Source organism: Mobula birostris, chromosome 7 (genome assembly GCF_030028105.1).
Source record: "Mobula birostris isolate sMobBir1 chromosome 7, sMobBir1.hap1, whole genome shotgun sequence".
Lineage (NCBI taxonomy): Eukaryota > Metazoa > Chordata > Chondrichthyes > Myliobatiformes > Myliobatidae > Mobula > Mobula birostris.
This window is the reverse complement of record NC_092376.1, coordinates 65763415-65790740: the sequence shown is the minus strand read 5'-3', so window position 1 is coordinate 65790740 and position 27326 is coordinate 65763415. Positions and strand designations below refer to the sequence as shown.

General features: G+C 42.5%; 1 protein-coding gene across 5 annotated transcripts in view; it reads right to left on the bottom strand.

Moving 5' to 3' along the window:
* The window catches only part of ccdc83 (coiled-coil domain containing 83), a 109993-nt gene extending 106304 nt beyond the window's left edge, over nucleotides 1-3689 (bottom strand). For all 5 annotated transcript variants that reach the window (XM_072264349.1, XM_072264347.1, XM_072264346.1 and 2 more), the window contains exon 1: nucleotides 3581-3689. The gene's annotated coding sequence lies outside the window, so the exon portion shown is untranslated. The remainder of the gene's footprint in view (nucleotides 1-3580) is intronic.
* Nucleotides 3690-27326: the final 23637 nt, after the last annotated feature.

Sequence of the window (27326 nt, the reverse complement as noted above, 5' to 3'; positions counted from 1 at the left end):
TCTGAGCAACATGACTCTTCCTTGGTCCAATTTGTTTTCCAAACAGAGACACAGAGGTTGGCACCACCACTTGATTCTCCTCTGTTGGGCAAAGGTTCATGGTGTTCAGCATGGAGACCGTTGTAGCATCATCCATCCAGTACCTTTCATAATTCACTTTCAGTTAACTTTATTGTAGGGGATGTGGCATGCAAGTTGTGGATGGACCTTCAATCAAATTGTAGTTGTCTCAGCCAATCACATCCCAGCAACTCTGGCCCTGCTGTTTGTACCACATACAAGCTCAATGTGGCTTGTTGGTTGTTGTATTTCACTGTCACAAATCTCATTCCCACAGGAGTAATCTTTTCTCCAGTATAAGCTCTTAGTTAGATATCTACTGGCTTCGGCTTAGTATCTTTGAAATACCATTCATACTAATTTTGTGGAATGACTGAAACAGCTGAACCAATGTCCAATTCCTTTTTAATTAATTTGCCATTCACTTCTGGCATAAGACATAATGCTCGTCTGTTGTTAGTTTTCACATTTTAAATCTCATGGCTACACAGTCCTGTGTCACTCTCATCATTATCAGATTTTTCATCAACAGCATGCAGATTAGTACTTTTTGAAAATGCAAATTGACTTTTTACCCTTTTCTCTTCTCTGTGCTGTCCACTTATTTTTGTCTGTCTAACCTACTCCTTGGTATGTGTCCTACTTTGTTGAATTTTCTGCAAGCTTCACCCTTAAATCTGCATTGATCCCCTGCCACAACGGTAACGTAACTTGGTTGGCTAGGCCAGTTTCTATTTAGACCTTGCGATTTTATTCACGCTCACTTTCACTCCTGACTGCAACTCAATTGCATCTGTCTGTGATTTCAAATGCTCTTCTAAGTATGAGTTGTGCTTCAGTGAGGATCTATTTTTAAATATCTTCGTATAAGATTCTGCAAACTAAACAAACTCTCAGTGCATCTTTTAGCCCATACTGAACTGACAATGCTCAATCTCTTCAATTCAGCTATGTAAACTGAAGTGGACTTACTTTCTTTTTGATCCTACTTATGAAACCTAAGGCATTTTGCAATCAACAATGGTTTCAGTTCTAAATGTTCCTCCATTACTTTGACAATATCAGTGAAACTCATTTCTGCTGATTTGGTTAGAGAAGTCAAACTTCGAAGCAAACTGTATGCCTTTAAACCTAACACGCTCAGCAAAATTACTACTTGTTTCTCATTGGCTATTTCATTTATTTCAAAATAATGTTCAATTTGCTCAGTACATAAAATCCAGTTATCTGTTGTATAATCAGAAGTGTCCATCTTTCTGATACTGCCAGCCATTTCTGCCCTTTTTAAAAATGATTATTATCACCCAGTACTTAATCGTTATGAACCCATAAATGTTTCTGTTTTCTGTCATTTTTTAACCGGACTATCTATGCACATGCTGCACTGCATTTTTAAAAATTTGATTGTTCTTTATTTTGCTTCAGTTCGAATATCTTGCTATGCTTCAACAGGTTGGTAGCCATCTCAGATTTGTTTAAAAAATACACCATCACCATTGTAATGTTTTGTAACTTCAAAACATTAAACTAATTCAAAGGAAGATGCCCAAGTCCAAAATGGGCACCTAACTTTGTATCTTATTTTAAGCAAGGCATGCCCATATCATGTGATAGCATGATAACATATGTGAATGTGAATTGCATACAATTCATAATGAATTATTTAAATGAACAAGAATGCTTAATCAACCTATTTTATACACACACACACACACACACACACACAAAGATTACTCAAATAATACAAATATTAGAGTCGTAGAAAAGTACAGCATAGAAACAGACCTTTCGACCCATCTAGTCCATGCTGAACCATTTAAACTGCCTACTCCCATTGACCTGCATAGGGACCATATCCCTCCACACCCTTAGCATCCATGTACTTATCCAAACTTCTCTTAAATGTTGAAATCGAGCTTATATGCACCACTTACGCTGGCAGCTCATTCCAAACTCTCATGACCCTCTGAGTGAAAAAGTTTCCCCTCATTTTCTCCTTAAACTTTTCATCTTTCACCTATTAACCCATGACCTCTAGTTGAGGTTCAACCCAACCTCAGTGGAAAAAGCCTACTTGTTATACCTTTATACCCTCATTAATTTGTATACCTCTATCAAATTGCCCCTCAGTCTTCTGTGTTCCAAGGAATAAAGTCCTAATCTTTCCTTATAACTCAGGTCCTCCAGTCCTGGCAATATCCTTGTAAATTTTCTCAGTACTCTTTCAACCTTATTTACATCTTTTCTGTAGGTAGGTGACCAAAACTGCATTGAATACTCCAGATTAGGGCTCACCAACATCTTGTAAAACTTCAACATAACATCCCATTTCCTGTACTCGATATTTTGGTTTATAAAGACTAATGTGCTAAAAGCTTTCTTTACAACCTTATCTACTTGTGACACCTTCTACGTTCTATCGTTCATTGTGTAAGATGTACCCTGGTTGGTACAACTGAAGTACAACACCTCGCACTTGTCTGCATTAAATTCCATCTGCCATTTTCAGCCCATTTTTCTAGATGGCCTGGATCCTGCTGCAAGCTCTGACAATCTTCCTCACTGTTCATTACACCGCTAATCTTGATGTCATCTGCAAACATGCTGATTTAGACCATTAATATAGATGGCAAACAAGAACAAACCTAGCACCGATCCCTGTGGCACTCCACTAGTCACAGGCCTCCAGTCAGAGGGGCAACCATCTACCACCACTCTTTGGCTTCTCTTACCAAGCAAATGTATAAACCAATTTCTGTACTTGCTTCCCAGAGAGTTCGAGGGCACACCATGTCAGGCCCTGGGCTGTATCCACCAGAGGACAGCAAACAACTGCTCCTCTATAATCTGTATACAATCCATGAAGTTGATGCTGCTTTGCCTCACTTTTATACTCTGTGTGTCCATCTACCATGTTAATACAGATGCAAAAAGATCCATTTAAGATCTCCTCATCTCTTTTGGCTCCACGCATGGATTATGATTCTGATCTTCCAGAGGACCAATTTTGAACCTTGCAATCCTGTTGCTCCTAACATACCTTTAGGATTCTCCTTCACCTTGCCTGCCAGGGCAACTTCACGACTTCTTTTAGCCCCCCTGACTTCTTAACAACACCACACTTCTGTGGTTTAAACCCCATCCGCTGCTTTTCTGCCAGCTATTTCCATGAAATCAAACATCATGACTCCTACATTTAAATCTAACTTGGGGAGGGCTATTAAAATGTAACAAGTACCAACGATTTGTGGGATCTCACTACTGACAGTCTTGCTGTCCCAAGAACCTCATCAACTCTTGCCCTATGCTTCCTGACACCCACACAGATTTGGATCAGTTTCTAACGCTGGGGGTGAACCATCAGCTTCAATAGCATAAAATGCTAAAACAAAAGCGACATTCGTGAATGCGGATAAGGGGGCAAATACAAGATGCACCGAACCAGCGATCCGCAGAGCCCAGCGACACCATAACTTGAAATTAACTGAGTCAGGGACACAACTGTCACCGGCCGACCAACCTGTCCAATCTTCATTTTGCCAGCCGGGAACATCAGCCTTCCATCCTGCTCACTCCGATTCGCGGGTGCCGGCTGTCACCCCAGCGCTCTGTTTATTTGGAGCAGTGAACGATGCGGTAACCAGGGGCAAAACAAGGCGCAATCTGATTGGTCGAACAGTCGCGTCCCAAAACATCCGCTCAATGCCGCCGACAGCGGCTCCTGGCGGCAGAACTCCAAGTTCTCCTTTTTTGGACCGACCGAGCGTGAGGATCGGAAACGTGAGAGAAGTAATTAACTTTCAGCAGGCGTCTAGTTTAGTTTCATTGCTGGAAGAATCACACAGCCTTTAACAAATAAGGACACTGTAGATTGATAGTGAGTTCATGAATCATTTGGGAATTGTTGGGCACACCTCTCTATTAACCGCATTTTTACATAGGTAATGTAATTACCTGATTAATTATAGTTATATATATGTTGGTTGTCCGTCGTACCCAACAATGGCACGAGACCTGTGCCGGAGAGTTTTTAAAGTGTAAAAGCGGTTGTGCTGGGGCAGTTCCACTCCTTCAGCCTCGGTAGACCGAACTGGGGTCTTCCTTGTTGCAGGAGATGACCATGACTCCTTCTGTGCCTTGTGACTTTCGCTGTCCACAGAGGCTGAAGAACTGCCTTGCTGGCCTTTGGATTTCACAGTTGCTTTCTTTTGCCCAGTCCCGCCGGAGGCTAGGGCAGGCATGTCCCTATCTCACCGGGTATGAGGTCCGCCAGCTACCATCAAATACCAGTAGTTTAGCCCGCTTATTGAAGTGATGTACGGCGTTATGGCCGTTGTCTCATGCAAACAGCTACTTCAAAGTTCAAAATAAATTTATGTCCAAAGTGCATGTGTGTCACCATATACAACCCTGGGGTTTATTTTCTTGCGGGTATATTCAATAAATCTAATAACCATAAAGTGAGTCCATAGGTAGTGGGAACATTTCAGTGATGGGGTGAGTGAAGTTGGGTGAAGTTATCCCCTTTGGTTCAAGAGCCTGATGGCTGAGGTGTGATGGCTGTTTCAGAACCTGGTGGTGTGAGTCCTGAGGCTCCTGTACCATCTTCCTGATGGCACCAGTGAGAAGAGAACATGGTCTGGGTGTTGGGGGCCCCTGATGATGGATGCTGCTTTCTTGCGATGATGCTCAGTGTAGATATGTTCAATGGTGGAGAGGGTTTTAGCTGTGATGGACTGCGCTGTATCCACTACTTTTTGTAGGATTTTCCATTCAAGGGCATTGGTGTTTCTATACCAGGCTGTGACGCAGGCAGTCAAAATACTCTCCACTGCACATCTATAGAAGTTTGTCAAAGTTTTAGATCTCATGCCAAATGTTTACAAACTCCTAAGGAAGTAGAAGTGTTGCCATGCTTTCTTCACAGTTGCACCTACATGCTGAGCCCAGGACAGGTCCTCTGAATTAATAACACAGAGGAACTTAGAGCTGTTGACCCTTTTCACATCTGATCCTCTGATGAGGACTGCCTCATGGGCCAATAGTTTCCTCTTCCTGAAGACAATAATCAGCTTCTTGCTCTTGCTGACTCAGGCAGGAGTTGATATGCTTCATCACCAACCTCTCAAAACACTTCATCACTGTAGATGTGAAAGCTGCTGGACAACCGCCATTGAGGCACATTACCACATCTTTCTTAGGCACCGGTATAGTTAAAGCCTGCTTAAAGCAGGTGGGTACCTCAGGCTGCTAAAGATCTCAGTGAACACTCCAGCTAGTTGATCAGCACAGGTCCTCAGTTCTCGGCCAGGTACCCCGCCATTGGTTCACCACCCCTGAAGGCTGCCCACATGTCATCCGTAGATACTGAAATCACAGGGTCATTGGGTGCTGTGGGAGTTCATTATGGTTCTTCCATGTTTTGATAGTCAAAGCGAGAGTTGAACTCATCCGGAAGTTAAACCCTGTTGTCTATGTTGCTTGATTTAACTTTATAAGGAGTGATAGTATTCAAGCCCTGCCATAACTGTCGAGCATCCTTCATTGATTCAGATTTGGTCTGGAAGTGCCACTTGGCCTGTGAGATGACTTTCCAGTGAGCATACCTGGACCTCTTGTAACTTTCTTGGTCACCAGACTTGTATGCCTCTGACCTGGCCCTCAGCAGATTTTGGATCTCATGGTTCATCCAGGACTTCTGATTGGGGAAGACTGAATGATGTTGTGGAAACACACTCACCTAGAAATGTTCTGTTAAAGTCCATGACAACCTTGGTGTATTCATTCAGATCCACATTTGAGTCCTTATACAAGGCCCAGTCCGCCGACTTGAAGCAATTCCGAAGCCGCTGCTCTGCCTCCTGTGACCACCTCTTTGTTGTCCTTATCTCTGGAGCTTTGTTTTTTAGCCTCTGCCTGTATGCAGGTTGGAAAAGGACAGCCAAGTGCTCAGATTTACCGAAATGTGGTCTGGGTGTGGTACTCAGAGCCACTGGTGAGAGCTGAGTGTCTGATGGGGCCCAAAGGACAGGACAAGCCTCTTCACTGGAGGTGCTACCCATCCCTGGACACCTCAGATGCCATATTTAAATAGTACATATAAACGTACTGGTTCCAATTAACCAGAGTTTGGCCCAATCAAGAGGCTAACCCAAGCTGAATTTTCATGGCAATATTTAAAAAGGCATTAAGAATATACCATTTAACTGAATAATGAATTATGTATTTCAATTAATATACAGAACAAATTAAAACAGTACCAGTACTACTAAAAAGTACTCTAAAACTGTGTATTGATTCCTAATAGTTATGGAATGGAATTCATCTTATGTACACTGCCCCGTTCTTTTGATTGATTATAAATAAATAAATTCAGCACAGACACCTAGTGCAGATAATGGACTGCCTTCATTTGCCTTCCTGCATGAGGCAATGTGAAGTAATCCACCAATAAATTTCCTGGCATCAGTAGGGTAATTTTTTCAGTTAGTCTCAATTTTTTTTGTGGCATCTTGGTAATATTTTAAAAGTGAAATAAGAAGCTCACTGCCTTTTGAAGCAGCATCCATCACCCCAAATAGCTAACATAGCGCAAGCACATGCAACTGATGCCATTTAAAAAATCTTCACTCCAAGCACGATGTAGTGTCTAATGGCCCCATAGCACATGCAACTGATACTAGTTAGAAACCGTTCTGCAATAGTCTGCTGTCCTAGTTAAGCAGCATTGTGGTCCCAAATAAACAAAGGAAATCCTGATGAAGGATCTCAGCCTGAAACGTCGACTGTTTACTCTTTTCCATAGATACTGCCTGGCCTGCTGGGTTCCTCCAGCGTTTTGTATGTGTTGCTAAGGGAATCCTGACTCTTCTCTTCAATTTTTTTTGTTCTTTAAGAGTTGTTCGAAATAAGCAGCTGCCCTAATTAACTCTGAATCTCTGAATTTACGTGCTACCAGTAAGCAGCCTTTGTCTTACACTTGTTCATCACACATATCTGCTGATGGCAAGCTCATCAATGAATTTCCCTGCTGCTTCGTGATCAGCAGATACTCTATCACCACATATTGCCACATATTTTTAAACATTTAATGCCATGCCTTTTCTTAAATTTTTGCAACCAACCCGCTGAATATTCACAATTAGCTTCCATTTTCAGTTCACTGTGATAAATCTGTGCTTGTTTCATGATCAGCATACTGTTAAACGGCATACGTTCACTCTGATGCAGATGAATCCTCTCTTTCAATGCAAGAACAAGATCTTCATTTTTCACTTTATGCAGTGTTTTTCTATTTTTCATTAACTTCTGTTGGTTATGTAGGTGAGGTCACTTCTCAGAACTGTCTGTGGTGCGCAGAGATGTGCGTATTGCCAGGGAACCTTCATAGCATCTTCTGGAATTGCCCTCGTGTGACGTCATGATGTCAGCGCTCAAAGAAATTTCGGATTTTGGAATTTTGTATAAGGGGTACTTGATCTATTCAACCTGTATAATAAATATAAATAAATAAATATTATATGCACATATACATATATACACACACACATATATGTGTATACAAATATACATACATATGTGTGTGTGTGTGTATATATAAAATATTTACATACAGGTTGAGTAGGTTCTTGTATTGAAAGAGTGGCATTAGAGTAAACATATGCTGCTTGAGACTATGTTGATCATGAAACAAGCAAACAAGACACAACATTGTGTACAAGAAGCTGCGATTTCTTTCGCTGATAGTTGGAAAATAATCAGGAAGACAATTCAGAACTATCTTGCTCTCTGCGGTTTCATGGATTGAGGCTTGGAGATGCCAGAAATTGCTGGGAGTGAAACTGAAATGATTTCTCCACAATGAAGAATTTGAAGGTATCATCAATCATCTTGAATGAAGATTTGGAGAATGCAGTTGTTGAAAGCATTGTATTAAAGCAGTCCATTATCTGCACTAGGTGTCTGTGCCCATTGTGTTAATTTACAGTCAAAAGAAGGTGACATAGATGAATTCCTCTGTCAATAACTGTTAGGAACTAATACACAGTTTTATAGTACTGCATTAATATTGTTAGTGTTCTAATTTGTTCTGTATTTCATTTAAATACATAATTTGTTAGTTTGCCTTTTTTATACCTTTTTAACTATTTTCATGAAACTTTGGCCAATTGTGGCAGCTGCTTAATTGAACCAAAATGCACTTGTCCTGATGCATTGTTTTACACTGCTGCCACAAAGCGACAAATTTCATGACATATGCTAGTGATATTAAACCTGATTCTGATTCTAGGGGCACTTGGAGTGAACTTTATAAACACTGTTGTTCTCTCAGCAATTCAACAAACAAAACAGAAATTGTCCCCAATGAAATATAGAGACAGACTAACACATTGGCTTTGGTTCCCCCTGCAACTTTCATTTCTTAGGACTGGCCCTCTGTTTGACTGGAGCAACACAAAATCTGCAGGAGGAACTCAACAGGTCAAGAAGCACTGGAGGGAGGAAACCCTGCATCAGTCTTGAGTGGAGAGGTAAGATGGCCAGCACAGAGGTGAAGGAGGGGGCAAGGAAGGAATATGAGGCAATTGGTGGATAGAGAATAAATGACAGGTGATGTTAGTGAGGGGAGCTGAGTTTGGGGTGTGAAGTTGAGATATTAAGCGATGGAGCAAGATGGGGAAGGGGAGTGTGAAGATGGGAGACAGCTACTGGAAGGAGATTAGAAAAAGCCCGCCAGAGCTGGAACAATAAGCAATAGAAGTGAGAATGGGAACAATTAGAGGAGAAGGGAGAAGTAACCAACTGTTGGAACCTTATTGGATTGGGAGAGTAGGGAAGCTGTTTGTGAAGTAGGTGGATGGATAGAGCCAGGGTGGGTGGGGGAAGGGGACAAAGATGTTCCTCATCTTTGTTCTGGGGAGGCAGTGGGGGAAGTTGAGAAGGGGACAAAGTGTGAAGATTGGAGAATCAGAAGGAGAAATGAGAGGGGTCGGGGAGGAAGAAGTGTTAATGTGGGGTACCTAAAACTGGTAAACTGCATTCATTCCATAGGGTTGTAGTCAACTCGGGCACAATATAAGGTAATGCACTTTCAGTTTGCATTGGGCTTCATCCTAGCAGTAGAGAAGGTCAAGGATGGCTCCCAAAGTGGCCTCCTCAGCAACAGTGTAGACTCCGCAACTCTTTTGCAGAACACCTATGCTCAGCTCACAATGGTCATTCTGAGTTCCGAGTCCTAATTTTTGTATCTTTTGCTATCATACGAGGGGTGATTGATAAGTTCGTGGCCTAAGGTAGAAGGAGTCAATTTTAGAAAACCTAGCACATTTATTTTTCAGCATAGTCCCCTCCTACATTTACACACTTAGTCCAGCAGTCGTGGAGCATACGGATCTTGGACCTCCAGAAAGTGTCCACAGCACGGGTGATTGATAAGTTCACGGCCTAAGGTAGAAGGAGCTGAGTTATACAGCTGTCATTACATGCACATGCAGTTCAACTCTTTGAGTGATTATGCAGAAAATTTGAAGTTAAGAACTCATCTCCTTCTACCTTAGGCCACAAACTTATCAATTACCCCTGCTGTGGTCACTTCCTGGAGGTCCAAAATCGGTATGCTCCACGACTGCTGGACCAAGTGTGTAAATGTACGAGGGAACTATGTTGAAAAATAAATGTGCTAGGTTTTCTAAAATTGACTCCTTCTACCTTAGGCCAGTAACTTATCAATCACCCCTTGTATATACAAAATGGTGCATGCAAAAAGCAAGTTCTTTGTGCAAAGGGCCTACAGGAACCTTTTATTGCTACAGCCCATTGCTACTGGCAGGAAAATACGTTAAAGATTCCTGCAAGCGTAAGAGTGTTGTATATGATTTCCTGCACTTTGGGGACGCATGTATTATAGACGTATGTGCAAGCTTTCTCCACCCATCAGAGTTTGTTGAAGGTGATCTAGATGAAGTCTTCTCTCCTTAAGTATGGAATCTGTGTAATCCTGCAACCATTCCTGTTCACATCCAAACTTTGGTTTACAGATATATGAAGCAGATGCCTGTCAGTTTATTTAGAGCTATAGAAAAATACAGCACAGGAACAGGCCCTTCAGCCCATGTAATTCATGCCAAATCATTTAAATTGCCTATTCCCATCAACGTGGACCTGGACCATAACACTCCATAACCCTACCATCTATATATCTATCCAAAATTCTCTTGGACTTGAGCTTACATGCATCACTTGGACTGGCAGCTCATTCCAGACTCTCATAACCCTTGAATGAAGAAGTTTCCCCTCATTTTCCTCTTAAACTTTTGACCTTTCATCCTTAGTCCATGACCTCTAGTTGTAGTCCCACCCAACCTCAGTGGAAAACACCTACTTGTATTTACCCTATCTATACCCCTTATAATTTTGTATACCTCTATCAAATCTCTCCTCAATCTTCTACGTTCCAAGGAATAAAGTCCTAACCTATTCAATCTTCCCTTATAACTCAGGTTCTAAGGCAACAGCCTTATAAATGTTCTCTTTCAATCTTTTTTCATCCTGTCTGAAGGTGAGCGACCAAAATTGCACACAATATTGCATATTAGGCCTCACCAATGTCTTATACAACTTCAATGTAACATCCCACCTCGTGTACTCAGTACTTTGATTTATGAAGGCTTTCTTTATGACCCTATCTACCTGTGTCACCACGATCAATGAATTATGGATCTATATTCACAGATCCCTTTGTTCTAACACACTCCTCAGTATCCTGCCGTTCACTGTATAATACCTATCCTGTTTAATCCTACTGAAATGCAACACCTTGCACTTGTCTGCATTGAATTCCATCTGCCATTTTTCAGCTCAATTTAACAGCTGGTCCAGATCCAGCTGCAAGCTCTGATAGTCTTTCTCGTCCACTACACTCCCAAACTTGGTGTCATCCTCAAATTTGCTCATCCAGTTAACCACATTATCAACCAGATCATTGATATAGATTACAAATAAAAATGGACCCAACACCAGTCCCTGTGACTCCCAACTAGTCAAAGACCTTTAGTCAGGGAGGCAACCATCTACTACCACTCTCTGGCTGCTCCCACAAAGCCAATGTCTAATCCAATTTACCACCTCATCTTGAATGCCAAGCGACTGAACCTTCCTGATGAACCTCCCATGCGGGACCTTGTCAAATACCTTGTTAAAGTCCATTGTACACAACATCCACTGCCTTGTATTCATCAAATTTCCTGGTAACTTCCTTGAAAAACTCTAATAAGATTGATTAGGCATTACCTACCATGTTGACTATTCTTAATCAGTCTACGTCTATCCAAATACTCATATATCTGGTCCCTTGGAATACCTTCCAATTACTTTTCCCATTACCGATGTCACGCTCACCGGCCTATAATTTGCTGGTTTATTTTCAGAGCCTTTTTTAAGCAGTGGAACAGCAATAGCTATCCTCCAATCCTCTAGTACCTCCCCTGTCGCTAAGGATTATTTAAGTATCTCTGCTAGGAACCCTGCAATTTCTGCACTTGCCTCCCACAGGGACCAAGGAAATACCTTGTCAGGTCCTGTGGATTTATCCACCCTATTTTGCCTTATGATAGCAAATACCTCCTTCTCTGTAATCTGTATAGAGTCCATAACATTGTTGCTGCTTTGTCTCACTTCTATAGACTCGGTGTCCATCTCCGTGAAGGTCTCTACCATCTCTTTTGGCTGCATGCATGGATTACCATTCCGATCTTCTGTAGGACCAATTTCGTCCCGTGCAATCTTTTTGCTCTTGACATATTTGAGAAATCCACTAGGATTCTCCTTCTCCTTGTCCTGCTAGGGCAACCTTATACCTTCTTTTAGCCCTTATAGTTTCTTTCTTAATTGTTCTCTTCTATTTCTTATACTCCATAAGTACATACCTCATTTGTTTTTACTTGCCTTTACTTGCTATGCACCTCCTTTTTCTCAATAGCTTTTGAAAACCAAGGTTCCCTAGCAACACACACAAAATGCTGGAGGAACTCAGCAGGCCAGGCAGCATCTATGGAAAAAAGTACAGTCGACGTTTTGGGCCAAAACCCTTCTCCTCTGTATGGGTCCCTCCTTCCTTGGAAGAGAGCCCAATGATCCAAAAATCTGACACCCTCCCTTCTATATCAACTCCTTAGCCATGTGTAAAACTATATGCTGTTCCTATTTCTGGCCTCACCAGCATGTGGCACAGGTAAGGATCCTGAGGTCATAAACCTGGAGGTCCTGTCCTTTAACTTATCCTGATTGCTGATTGGTTGTTTCTCAAAACACCGAACTGCCGTGAATCAATGCCTTATGTACTCAAACAGTGAACCTGAGTTCTAAGTTGGAATTATTTTAATGGAATTTGCAAAACTATGGATTTCTTTCAATTTACATTTAAGTGTGGCATTTATGGCAGCAATTTCCAGTAAACAGCCTTCCTTTATTCTTTAAAAACAGAATGGAGAATTAATGAAGACAGTTCATAATGACGCCAAGGATAATAAATAATACGAAAATTGAATCATGAGAAAATGCAAAATAAATTTTAAAATATTCTCAAAGATGGTATTATTTTAAAGATAATTAATTTTGATACAGTTAATTAGATGATTAACTTTTAATTTATTTTGCCCACTTGTCTCTAGTCTACTGACAGTCATTTGATACTAGTTGGTGCCTGATGTCAATGGACTGCTGAGAGGGCATGTGTATTTATTCAAGAGAGTTCTAATTCAGTTACAGTATTTTTAAAAAATATGCTTGGGGAATTATTTGCAAACAAAAAAAATGTATGTGAAATAAAAGCTAAAAATAGCATTTTGTCCATTGTTTTTTAAAAAGGCCTGCTATTAATTTTTAAGCATTTGCTCTTGTGTTAGGGGAAAATTATAATGCTTGCTAGGAAGCATCTCCCCTGAAACTGGAGTTGACACAATAACATTCAAACTCTTAGTGTTGTAGGCTCTACGATAGTTATCCGATTAATTGAACAGTTGGTAAATTTTGCTGTTGAGGGCTGCCGTGTAGACTGACTGTTTACTTGACCATCTATCATGCATTGTGATTACAGTAGCTTTCCATGAATGAGTAGCATTACACCTGTGAGCACTTCATGTGGATGAGAAGTAAATGATTTAAGACTTCATTGTGCTGCTCAGGTATAAATCTTGTTTTTCATTTTAGGAAAATAAACTTTGAAAAAGTATTAAATGAAACACAAATAAACCAAAGTTCAGTAGATTTTTACCAAAAGCTAACTGTAATTTATGTAAAATTTGGCACAATTATTTCAAATTTTTACTTGGTTTCTAGTCTCAAAACACCAACGCTAATTACATCCAACTCAGAGAAGAGGAGTGCACAAATTCTTCACTTGGCTTAAAATAGACTAAGGTTATTCTTTCACAATATTTCCTTATAGGTGAGTACTGGCTTATCAGCTACTGAAAGAATGAATGTTGTATATGCAAAGTCTGTGTGACTAGGTTTTGTCAGAAGGGCTGGTAGGGCTCTATTGAAGAATCAAAAAATCTACATTATTAATATTTCTTGTAATAGTGTTTTTATAATGTGAAAAGCTTGGCCTCTGGTATATAATGATTGAATGTTGCTACTTTGCTTCCTTGTTGAGAGAGAGTCCAAGGTTGATACTAAAACATGACTTGCATTTAAAATCTGTAAATGATAATCAAACAGAGCAGAGGAGTCAATATTAGGAAAACATTATGATATGCATCACGACGCCGTGCTTTGTACCTCTGACCTCATTCATGTGATGTGCGTGATTTGAAGTTTTATATTTGATTTTGCATCAAAGTTGAAAATCTTCTGGGAAAAATCTGAAATAATGAATTAAGTCAGTAATGGAACTCATCCTTGTATGTAAATGTGAGCATAATGAAATCAAAACTTTGCTTTGTTTTAAAGCTTTTGTCAGATGACAAATTGCATCCCTGTTTGAGAAGGTAGGATGGCAAAGGACAGGAAACTGTAGACCGGTTAACCTGACCTCGGTGGATAATAAGAACTTAGAGTCCATTTTTAAAGATGAAATTTTGAATCAGTAGGAAGTAAATGATTCAATAGGGCAACAACAGCACACTTTCAGCACAGTCTTGTCTGATTCATCTGTTAGAAATCTTGAGGAGGTAATAAGCAGGTTAGACAATGGAGAGTGGGTGGATGTTATTCACTTAGATTTTTAGAAGGCATTTGACAAGGTGCCAGGTGTGAAGCTGTTAAACAAGGTAAGAGTCCACAGTATTAGAGGCAAGGTACTAGTCCGGATAGAAGATTGGCTGCCTGGTGGAGGTCAGAGAATGAGGATAAAGGAGACATTTTTAGATAGCTGCCAGCTTCTAGAGGATTTCTACAAGGGTTAGTATTGGGATCACAATTCCATACTGTATGTATTAATGATCTGGATGAAGGCACTGATGGTATTGTGGCAAGTTTGCAGACAATAGCAAGATAGGTGGACATACAGATAGTGTTGTAGAGAAGGAGTCTGCAGTAGGATTTCGGCAGGTCAGGAGAGTGGGCAATGAGGTAGCAGAAGGAAATGTGGGATTATGTATTTTGGTAGGAAGAGTAAAGGTGTAAACTATTTCTTAAATAGGGGGCGAAATCAGAAATCAGAAATCAGAAGTGCAAGGAGACTTGAGAGTCCACTTAAAGTTAACTTGCTGGTTAAACGAATAGAAAAGAAGGCAAACACAATGTTAGCATTGGTTTTGAGAGAACCACAATATAAAATCAAGGGTGCTCTGCTGAGGTATTGTAAGGCATTGGTCAGATCATATCTGAAGATGGTCCGGAGGATGTTCACAAGAATGACCAATGGAATGAAAGGCTAGGTGTATGATGAACACTTGAAACCTCTGGGCTATACTCGATGAAGTTCAGAAGGATGAGGAGGGGTCCCATTGATATCAACTGTATACTGATAGAGGAGGCATGAAGAGGATGTTTCCAAGATTAGGATAGTCTTGGATCTGAGGGCATCGTCTTGGAATAAAATGATATCCCTTTTTACATTAAGATGAGGAGAATTTTTTGAACTAATGGATGGTGAATCTATGGAATTCGTTGCTATAGAGGACTTTTGGAGGCTAAGACATAGGGTGTACTTAAGGCTTAGATGCATAGGTTCTTGATTGTAAGGGAATTAAAGGTTATGGGGAGAAGGTAGGAGAATGGTGGAGTAGTCTTGATGGGTCTAATTTTGCTTCCATAATTTTTGGTTCTGTGATCACAGTATTTTTATTCCTGGGCTTTCATATATTTTAAATTAATAACATCTTGTTATGAAGTTTAATTACTTTTTTCTTTGAACATTGTTTCTAGCTTTACTTTTGTTTACATTTTGGGAGAGAAATTGCAAAAGACCATAAGATACAAGAGCGGAATTAGGCCATTTGGCCCCATTGAGTCTGTTCTGCCATTTCATCATGGCTGATCTAGTTTTCCTCTCAGCCTCAATCTCCTGCTTTCTCCCTGTATCCTCCAAGCAATATCCAAAGTAATATACCTGTTGTTGAGGGGGATAGCCACAGGGGTACTCTGCACTGGCTCCTTAACCCCTTTCCCCTTCCTGACACTCAGTCAGTTTCCTGTGTCCTGCACCTTTGGTGTAACTGTCTCTTAATACATCCTATGTACCACTGCTTCAGCCTCCTAAATGATCCAGAGTCCATCCAGTTCCAGTTCCAGCTCCTACTCCTTAAAAGCACACACAAAATGCTGGAGGAACTCAGCAGGCCAGGCAGCATCCATCCTGCCGAAGGGTTTTTTCCATTGACGCTGCCTGACCTGCTGAGTTCCTCCAGCATTTTGTGTGTGTTGCTCAAATTTCCAGAATCTGCTGATTTTCTCGTTTCCTCTTGTTTTCTTTTGTTTCCAACTCCTTAGCGTGCAGTCAGTACTGCTGTTCATAGACTTCAGTTCAGCATTCAACACAATCATTCCTCAGAAACTGATTGGAAAGCTGAGCCTACTGGGCCTGAACACCTCCCTCTGCAACTGGATCCTGGACTTCCTGGCTGGGAGACCTCAGTCAGTCCGGATCGGAAGCAGCATCTCCAACACCATCACACTGAGCACGGGGCCCCCCCAGGGCTGTGTGCTCAGTCCACTGCTGTTCACTCTGCTGACCCATGACTGTACTGCAACACACAGCTTGACCCACATCATTAAGTTTGCCGATGACACGACCGTGGTGGGTCTCATCAGCAAGAACGATGAGTCAGCATACAGAGAGGAGGTGCAGCAGCTCATGGACTGGTGCAGAGCCAACAACCTGTCTCTGAATGTGAACAAAACAAAAGAGATGGTTGTTGACTTCAGGAGGACATGGAGCAACCACTCTCCGCTGAACATCGATGACTCCTCCATAGAGATCGTTAAGAGCACCAAATTTCTTGGTATCCACCTGGCGGAGAATCTCACCTGGTCCATCAACACCAGCTCCATAGCAAAGAAAGCCCAGCAGCATTTCTACTTTCTGCGAGGGCTGAGAAAAGTCTATCTCCCACCCCCCCCATTCTTACCACATTCTACAGAGGTTGTATTGAGAGCATCCTGAGCAGCTGCATCACTGCCTGGTTCGGAAATTGCACCATCTCGAATCGCAAGACCCTGCAGCGGATAGTGAGGTCAGCTGAGAAGATCATCGGGGTCTCTCTTCCCGCCATTACAGACATTTACACCACACGCTGCATCCGTAAAGCAAACAGCATTATGAAGGACCCCACGTACCCCTCATACAAACTCTTCTCCCTCCTACCATCTGGCAAAAGGCACCAAAGTATTCGGGCTCTCACGACCAGACTATGTAATAGTTTCTTCCCCCAAGTCATCAGACTCCTCAAGACCCAGAGCCTGGACTGACACCAACCTACTGCCCTCTACTGTGCCTATTGTCTTGTTTATTATTTATTGTAATGCCTGCACTGTTTTGTGCACTTTATGCAGTCCTGGGTAGGTCAGTAGTCCAGTGTAGTTTTGTGTTGTTTTACATAGTTCAGTGTAGTTTTTGTATTGTTCATGTAACACCATGATCCTGAAAAATGTTGTCTCATTTTTATTGTGTACTGTACCAGCAGTTATGGTCGAAATGACAATAAAAAGTGACTTGACTTGACTTGATTTGGAAGGATATAACAAGCGAATAATAGATATAGGTAGATGAAGAGAGGGAAAAAAAGAAAAAAAACACAAATGGAACAAGATGTGCTGAGGGGTGTGTGAAGATGCAAGACAGCGGCTGGAGGGAGCAGGGACACAAAGTGCCACCAGTGCTAGATTTGGATAAGTAAAGATGAATATGGGAATCATTAGGGGTGAGGTGAGTAACAGTCAGTACCACAATGATGGTGAGGGAACCTGTGTGTAAAATAGGTGGATGGAACCAGGAGGGGGGAAGAGGAGAAGAGGGATGGGGAGAAAAGGGTTACCCGAAATTGGCAAACTCAATATTCATGTAGATTACCCAGGAAGAATATAAACCGTTGTTCCTCCAGTTTGTGTCTTGCTTCATCCTAGCAGTAGAAAAAGGCCAAGGATGGATGGATCAGTGTGGGAATGGGAAAGGGTCTTGAAATAGTCTACACTGGAAGCTCAAGATGGCCAGTAAGAACCGGACTGGAAATTATATTCTATTACTTAACTTAGAAAATTGAAAATAAAATGATCTAATCATATTTTTGTTAGCAGTTCTTAACATTAAGCTTGTGCACGTTACTATTTAAAATATTTATGCTATTTATGTTCTCAGGGCTAACCGGATTGATTACCATGTAATATGAGATAAACAGATTTCTAAGATAACTAAATCTTTACCAAACCAGTTTTTCTAGTTTCTAGTATTCACTGAACTATTTCTTTAATGTGATTCTCGTTCGAATATCTTTTTGTCTGACCCAGCCTATCTGGTATAACATAGTTAATTTAGACAGTTTACAGAAGTAGTGTGTAGATTCATGTGTGTCCATGGGTTTTGAACATCCACAATACATTAAAAATTAAACACTTTGTTTATGTGTACAGTACATACAAGTAAACATAAAGTAGCATCTTCTCAATAAGTCTCAAAACTACATATATATAGTATTCCTCCTTTTTGCATTCTTAACATTCCTTCAGCTCACATAAGTCACACCCTGAATACCAGAGATATAGATTATTTTGAAACAACAAGCATCTTTACAGTGTGCTTACATTCTTTATTAAATGGAAGAATATTCAAATATAACAAGAATAATTTTGTATTTAAGTATTCATTGCAATGTTTGTAGGTTATGGGAGAAAACTAGTGTCACTCTGCATGAGATGAAGTATATTTTGTACAGGGCTCCTGTGCTTTTGCAAGTATTAGCTTATTTGCAAAATAGATTTTTCTTCCAGCATACCTGTGATAGGGCATGTTGTGCTAGGCCTGTATTGTGCAACTTACCTAGGTGCCAAAGAGGAGCCAGAATCAGTGATCAGACAGAACTCAACCAAATCCTGTATCTAAAAAATGAACATAATAAACTGTTGGAGGAATTCAGTGGCTCAGGCAGCATTGGAAGGGGAAGCACAAAATAATCTGCAGATGCTGGGGTCAAAGCAACACTCACAACACGCTGGAGGAACTCAGCAGGTCGGGCAGCATCTGTGGAAAAGATCGATCGACGTTTCGGGCCGGAACCCTTCGTCAGGACTGTAGAGGGAAGGGGCAGAGGCCCTATAAAGAAGGTGGGGGGAGGGTGGGAAGGAGGAGGCTGGTCAGTTCCAGGTAAGAAACCAGTAAGGGGAAAGATAAAGGGGTGGGGGAAGGGAGGCAGGGAGGTGCTAGGCAGGAAAGGTGAAGAAAGAACAGGGGAAAACAATGGGTAATAGAAGGAGGCGGAACCAAGAGGGAGGTGGTAGGCAGCTGGGGGAGGGGGCAGAGTGACATAGGGATAGGGGAAGGGAGGAGGAGGAAATTGGAAGGGGAAAATGGAAGTTGATGTTTGGGTTGAGACTTCATCTGGACAATAATTTCCCAGTCTCACCCTCTAAAGAACCAATGTTTACTTTAGCCACTCTCTTTTTAATACTTTAGAAATGCTTACTCTCTTTTTTTATATTTATTTATTGTTTACTCTTAAAACGTTTTTTTCACCTTTATTATCTTTTTCATCATCCTCTTTGACCAGCTCCACCTTTGAAAATGCCCTGGTCCTAGATTCCGCCAAGGTTTACTTCAACACTGATCTTGGAGCTTATTTTCTCACTTGATCAATTTCAAAGGTATTACTTTATCCAGAAAAATTGCAAATATATAATAAAGAGCCTTTGTATGTCACCATCCTTAGTTTTGGCTATGCTGTTTATTTCACATTACACTAATTTACTAATTTTTTTAGCTTGTTTTCAGAAGGATTCCATCCCCTCAGTGAACAGTGGCAGCAGAGATTTCAACTGTGGCCTTTCTCCATGGAGTATTTGTGACAGCAACACCAAACATCAAGCTGTGACTAGAGTGAGGATGTGCAAACCTCAGATGTTGCTACATGCTGATATTCTCTCTGCTGATATTCTCACTGTTGAAAAGGATGTGACTGGACATGTTGCTGTGGAATGTCTCTTTCAGCTGGACTGTATTATAGCTTCTGTCTCATGGAAAAAAATTGTGGAGAAGAACGCCTACGATCATTAGTTAATCAGACAGAATGTCTAGACAGCGTGTCCTCCAGGCTCTGCTGCAAGACAAGATAGTGGATCCTGCTGGGTGAACCCAAGCACATTGTCAAATTATCTGTCATGAGACCTTATTGTAGGGCAATGTAATTGGTAGAAACGTATAGAATCCACAACTACCAACATTGAGTTGGGATTCACTTTAAGAGGCGGATCTGATGTGATGAGGTAATTGCATAAAGGACATTTAGCGCATTTTGTGTTCAATAAATCAGTTACTAGGGATTTTCTGAAACATAAAGTGCCTCCTCCATTTTATTTGTGAAACCCTACATTATCACCGTCAACATAAAGGGCTTTGTGGTTAGAAGAACACTCCCTGGTAGATTGCTTGTGCACCCCGTGGTCTCATTGTCAATTCACACTGACCTCGCGGTGGATGTGTTGGGGATGAGGCTGTCATCTATCTCCTTCAGTAATGCAGATTTGCCAAAAGAGTCTTGAAAGAAATGCAGGGGTTTATTTTGAAATTCATCTTGAACAAGTGCATACACGGGACCCTGTGGCCTAGGGACATACACTGAGACAGACCTCAAATTCTGCTTGAAGAGTATCAATTTAATAAAAAAAATCCTTCTAATCTCCCAAAAACTTCTAGTTCAAGGAGCTGTTCATGATATGTTGTTGTGGACTAGCATGCTTCATGTTCCAAGTTTTCATGCTGAGGGGGTTATACTGAAGTGATTATTTTTAAGATTCTGTTGTTTTTAAATTTAAGTCCACCTGCTCATATTCTTTCAACATTACCTTTTTTTCTAATTCTACCTACATTGTTGGGATCCATATGGACTGGAACAATAGGGAATTTCTGTCTCATTTCCAGGCTTCTCACTAACTTTGCAGAGATATGCTTAGCCCTGTGAAGGAAATGCAGCATTTGGGAGTTGTGATTGCAGCTCCCAGAAGTATCTATTCCCTTAACTTTATTGGCTCCTACCCTTACTACATTCCTGACTGCTCCCACAGCTTGAATGGCCCCATGTACCACAATGCTATGGGCATTTAATTCAGCTGAATTCATCTCACCCATACGGTTGGCACGAACCTCAAGTGTAAAGGCTGAATCACCTTCACCACTATCATCTGAGTCCCTTTACCTGCTTCACTATTGGTCAAATCCTGACACAAACCACTAATTACTAATTTAGGTGGTATAACTGCCTCTTGGAAGAAGTATACAGGCAATTTTGTCACTGTGATACATCGTAAGGTCAGAAACTTGGACACTGATACTTCAACTCTGAACCAAAGATTCTCAGGCTGCAGTAATTTACAAGAGCAGCTGCTGCCAATGAAAGTGTTCTTTGGCATTTTTCATCTCCTACGGCCCTGTTTTATAATTCCAACTCAACACTGTGTCTCTTTCGCTTTCAGCAGATTTTAACTTCTAGGGGTCCTGGTCTAGAGGATTTCTGGGAGAAGGTCAGAATTGTTAGAGAACTTGTCAGTCATATGATCTTACAGTTAAGGATGGGGTTACCAATAGTCCTGCAGTATATCTGAAAGCTCGGCCGGGGGCCGTGATCGAGTGATCGGCGACTTAGGCCGGCTCCCCCATCGGACTTAGTCTAGTGAGGAGGGTGTGAGGACACGCAGCAGGACTGAAAAAAACAAGGCCTGACAAAGGGCGGATGAGCTCCTTGTGAGCCAACGGCCATCTTCCGTGGAAGACATTAAAGCCTCACCACATATCTATGAATCATATGCTATGCACCTAGTTAGAAGAGACATGATGGACTTGGGCGCTGCACCATGTGCCTGGACCTGCCCAAGGCCTCCGCCTAAAGCAAGGCCGAGCTCGAAGAAGCGGCCGCAGCTGGAGGCCGACACGGCCTTGGCTCGAGTTTGGCGGGGTGGCATCGGGCGGCGCCAAGGCAGCCAGCGAGAATAAACTGGAGGAGAGGCTGTACTCGATGCTGTCACAAGATCGAAGAAGATGGAGGTGCATAGTCACCAACCCCAGATTCGGGACGGCACTCACTGACTGACTGACTGATATCTGAAAGAAAAATTCTCTGTACTATATTACCTTAATATGTAACTAGGTGACCGTCAGATCTTATTCAGCATCGTTAAAAGTGTACTTAGGCAGCCATCTGTGTAATGCTAGAATAGTTGTCTGTGCCTTTAAGGGAGATGGTGATGTCATTACACATGCACGGGATAGTGGGGAGACCATATTGCTTTCTGCTGAAGACGTGGTAGGGCATTGGAATTGGGTTCCTCCCAGAGTGTGCTGGGCATGGTGAGGAAAGGTGAGCATTAATTGACAATATCCACGTGAATTCGTTTATGCTCGTTGGCAGATCGAGAATATCAGTAATTTGACATGCTTTACATGTGGATGCTTTAGATTTCCACAAGTGAAGGAATCAACGCTGGGTAGCGTGGCTTATACCAAGTTCCTCATCATCCAAGTAGGTCAGTCTTCCTGTAATTTAACTACCAGGCAATACCTTGTAAAAGTTGTGCCAAAGTGTACCTTTTGTCTAACTTTATTGTATCGGGACTGATTGTGCATGTAACCGCGTAGCGTGAATGTTTCGTCTCTGGTCGGAAATTCAGCATGTGTGTATGTCTTAGATGAGATGTATTCGCTTACATTTTTTGCTGTTATGTATCAGGTGCAGGGTGGGTGAGATTCTAATGTTGTTTGTATTGTGTTCCTTCAGTATTGCCACTACCGTATTAGTACTGTATTAGTACTGTATTAGTTCTGATATTTTTTATACTGCATACACAATTCTGTTCATACACAAGGGTGTGAATCGGAAGATAAACTGAGATTGTAATGGCAAGAACTGGTTGTAAATTCCTTTGTTTTGTTTTGCAACCCACTTCTGGCACTTAAACATCTAGAACAGATAAAGGAATTAAAACCCAAAAATGTCTTTGTTGTCTTGAGTGTGTACTTTTCCCCAGGCTACAAAATCTGGTACCAGGAGTGAGGTTAATTCCAAGCCAGTTGAGAGGGTCTCTGATTGTTGTATGCAGTGTAATATACAGTACCTAATACGGTAGTGGTGAAGACAGGACTGAGTTCCCATCGGGCAGAAGGAGAGAGCGTGGTAGAGCCTCATGGAGAGCGCGGTGGAGCCTCGGGACTGGGCCGGGACGTCAGCAACTGACGTCAGGACGCAGAGCGGGGACGTGGACCCAGGGAACTGCGGGCTGTGAAGCCATTGCATTTGCAGCAAAGGACAGCAGCAGCTTCTTTTTGCAGGCTTGTTGTGTGAACTTTAAAGACTTGAGGTTTTACTATGTCACGCTCAGAGGACATACCAGTTGAACTTGATTTGAATGAACAAACTAGGGAATTGCGTAGAAAGTATGATGAAGCCATGGCAACCATTGACAAATTAAACAAAAGATCCTATGTATATGTCCTAAGGGAAAGACTCATTGTTCCATTTACTGGGGATGTTGAGAAAGATGGGAGGTCTGTTGATGACTTTATTGAAGAAGTACAACGTGCACTTCATAGTAGAAATCAGTCTCACCAGGATCAGTATGACTTGGTTATGTCCCTGCTCAGGGGTGCAGCCTTAGAGGAAGCACGTATGTGCAGTGATGCTGAGGAAGACCGGGCTGATGTCTTGTTCACCTATCTCAGGGAAGCTTTTAGAGACAAGCGTAGTGCACCCCAGCTGTGGCATAACTTCTACAGTCACAAACAGCATGAGGGTGAAGACGTAAGAAAGTTTTCACATGCCCTAGCCCAAGCTCTTAACTTGATACTGAAGTACTTCCCCGATACCATGACCGATAAGAGGGTGGTGCTAAGAGATCAATTTATAGAGGGGATCAGGGATCCTTTCCTCAGAAGGGAGCTCCACAGATTCGTGCGGGACCACCCTGAGTCCTTAGTGATAGAAGTGCGAGAGGAGGCTCGTCTGTGGCTCGTAGAAGAACCCCTGGGAAATACAAAGTCTGGAAAGTCGAAGCGTAGCAGTGGCCAGGCGCAGCGCTCGATTCTTAAAGCTCGGGAATCTGAGTCTGTCACACTAGATGACGTCCTTAAAGTGGTCGCAGAGCAGGGCAAAGCACTTTGTGAATTGACTCAAGCAGTGAAAGATCGCACTGTGCAGAGGGATTTTACACGCGCTACTAGTGGCAGATGCAATTTACAGCCTAGGTTCACAGAAGATTGGCAACCAATATGTTTCAAGTGTCAGGTGGGAGAGCATTTGGCCAAGGATTGCCCACAGAAGCAGGGTGCAAGGGAAGTGGAGCCTGCATCCTCCTCCCCGCAAGAGGTTGGGAGTCGGGCAATTCGGCAGAACCTCATAGATACGGATAATGTACAGCTACCCTGTGACCAGTTGCTGCAACGCGCCATAGGAACATGTCCAGTTGTTGAGCTTGAAATATCAGGTGTTGCTATCCGTTGTCTGTTGGACACAGGTAGTCAGGTAAGCACCCTGACCAAATAGTTCTTTTGAGAACACTTGAATGGAGAAGATAAGGGTATGTTCTCCACTGCTGGCTGGCTTAGGCTAGCAGCTGCAAATGGTCTTGATATTCCTTACCTTGGGTATCGGGAGCTAGAAGTTCAAGCAATGGGCATGAAGATACCAAATTGTGGCTTTCTCATAGTCAGGGATCCTGTTAGCACTGAACCCCCTATCCCATGTATTGTAGGCATGAACATTATCAGCCAGTGTAAGCAACTTGTCTATGCAGTGTTTGACTTTGATGTCCAGTATCGTCCGGGTCGGAGCGATACCGTAGCTGATGCACTCTCTAGCAGCCATTTGCAGAGGAGCTTGAGCCTGTCTCAGAGGATGCAGAGTTTGATGGGGCTGTGGCGATCGGTAGTTTGATCAATCGCGGCCCTGCCCTTGACCCGGCACCGGTTACCGCTGGTCTTAACAGCTGCAGGGTTAAGCAGATTTGAGCCTGGGAAGCTGGTACTAGTGAGGTAAGTGGTCCGATGGAAGGGAACGCTCCAACCCTCCCAGGTTATTCTAATGGGGACTTGTGTACTTTTCAGCAGCAAGGCCCTGTGTTAGGTGTCCAAAGAGGCTTATGGGATCAGAAAAGGAAGCTGAGTGGCCAGGAGCGTAAAACTCTGCCTAAGCCTCTGTTAAGGCACTGGGACAGTATCAGGGAGCGTAAACGGTTACTGTATAGGCTAGTTGAGGATGAGAAGCTTGGGGAGTGTTACCAGCTTCTGGTACCTATGAGCTTGAGGAGCAAAGTGTTAGAGTATGTACATGACTCTATGGGTCATCGAGGCATAGAATGTGTTCTGCAGTTGTTGAGGAGTCGATGTTTTTGGGTGGGCATACACGAGGGTGTGGCACGGTGGGTCAAAAATTGTCCATGTTGTGTACTAACTAAGATGCCACAGCCTAGGATCCGCCCCCCCCCCCCCCCGCCATGAAGTCATTTCTGGCTTCTAGGCCACTTGAAGTTTTAGCAGTAGATTTCACCGTGTTGGAGCCGGCAACTAACGGGCGTGAGAATATCAGTGGTCACGAACATTTTCACTAAACTCACCAAGCATTTCCGACTCGGGATCAAAAGGCGGATACCACAGCAAGGTTTCCTTGAGGGAATGGTTCATGAAGTACGGTGTTCCTGAGAGATTGCATTCTGACCAGGACCGTAACTTCGAAAGTGAGGTCATAGCAGAGCTTTGCAAACTATACGGGGTAAAGAAAAGTCGTACCACACCTCATCATCCTACTGGCAATGCGCAGTGCGAGCGTTTCAACAGGACGATGCATGATTTGTTGCGTACGTTGCCTCCAGAAAAGAAGCACAGTTGGCCAGAACATCTACCCTAGCTGGTGTATGTATATAATGGGACACCTCACACAACCACCAGGTATTCACCTTACTATCTGTTGTTTGGGGTGGATCCCCACTTGCCCGTGGATGCTCTGCTGGGGCAAGAACAGACGATGGACCAGAAACATGACTGGCCAGCTGAGGGATGTGCATGCCAGAGCAAAAGAATACTCTGAACAGAAGGTGGCAGGACGCATTGCCTGGCGGGAGGACAAAGTGTACTGTCCCGAAGTTGACGTAGATGTGCTGGTTTACTTGAGGAACAGACCATTAGGCCATAATGAGATCCCGGATGCTTGGAACTCCACTGTCTACAGGGTGGTAGAGGTGTTGGGTAACACATGCACAGTGGAACCTTTGGAGGGTGGGCCTAGCAAGAGTGTGAACAGGGTAGACATCAGGCCCTGTGAGAACCATCCCACTCCAGCTAACCGAAGAAGACTGCAGACTCCAGTAACTCAGGCCAACTCACCTCTGGGGCATGAATCAGATTCTGAGGAATCAGAGAATGGTGTGATATTGGTAGAAGATATGTCAGAACAGGGGGTACAGAGTCTTGACCCTAGCCTAGACAGCATATCTTCCGAAAATATGACACCTTCTGGAACTGAGACGGGAGAGCCGACAACGGCTAATGCAGGGGCAGAGGTCGGTAGCCCTCTTGTAGCAGCACCCTGCAGGAGTAAACAAGTAAATGCTGGACAGCACCTTAACCCACATCACGAACCAAGGTCAGTCCTTGATGAGGTCTCCATAAGTCCAGCAGCAGTGTCGGATATACTGGGTAGTCTCAGTTCAGTTCTCTTTAGAGAAACAGTTAAGGAGGTTAAAAGTACTCTTGTAGTGAGCGAGCAATCGAGGACGATTACTTGAATGCAGGGGAGAATGTAACCGGGTGACCGTCGGATCTTATTCAGCATCGTTAAAAGTGTACTTAGGCAGCCATCCGGGTAATGCTCGAATAGTTGCCTGTGCCTTTAAGGGAGATGGTGATGTCATTACGCATAACTACCAGGCAATACCTTGTAAAAGTTGTGCCAAAGTGTACCTTTTGTCGAACTTTATTGTATCGGGACTGATTGTGCATGTAACCGCGTAGCGTAAATGTTTCATCTCTGTTCGGAAGTTCAGCACGTGTGTACGTCTTAGATGAGATGTATTCACTTACATTTTTCGCTGTTATGTATCAGATGCAGGGTGGGTGAGATTCTAATGTTGTTTGTATTGTGTTCCTTGAGGATTGCCAGTACCGTATTAGTTCTGGTATTTCTTATACTGCATACTCAATTCTGTTCATACACAAGGGTGTGAATAGGAAGTTAAACTGAGATTGTAACGGCAAGAACTGGTTGTAAATTCGTTCGTTTTGTTTCGCGACCCTCTTCTGGCACTTAAATCTCTAAAACAGATAAAGGAATTAAAACCTGAAAAAGTCCTTGTTGTCCTGAGTGTGTACTTTCCCGCAGCCAACATATGGGATATAAATTTTCTTGTAAAGCTTGAAGAAACCGTAATACAGTGGCTGGGAATTAGTCAGCAAGTTATAGAACAGCACAGAAACAGGTCCTTTGGCCCATCTACTCCATGCCGAACTATTAATCTGCCGCTGGCAGCTCGTTCCACCCTCACCACCTCCTGAATGAAGGAGTTTCCTCTCATGTTCTCTTAAACATTTAAGATGGCACCTAAATGTTATTTATTTTTAAGGTGAGGTTTGGACAGTT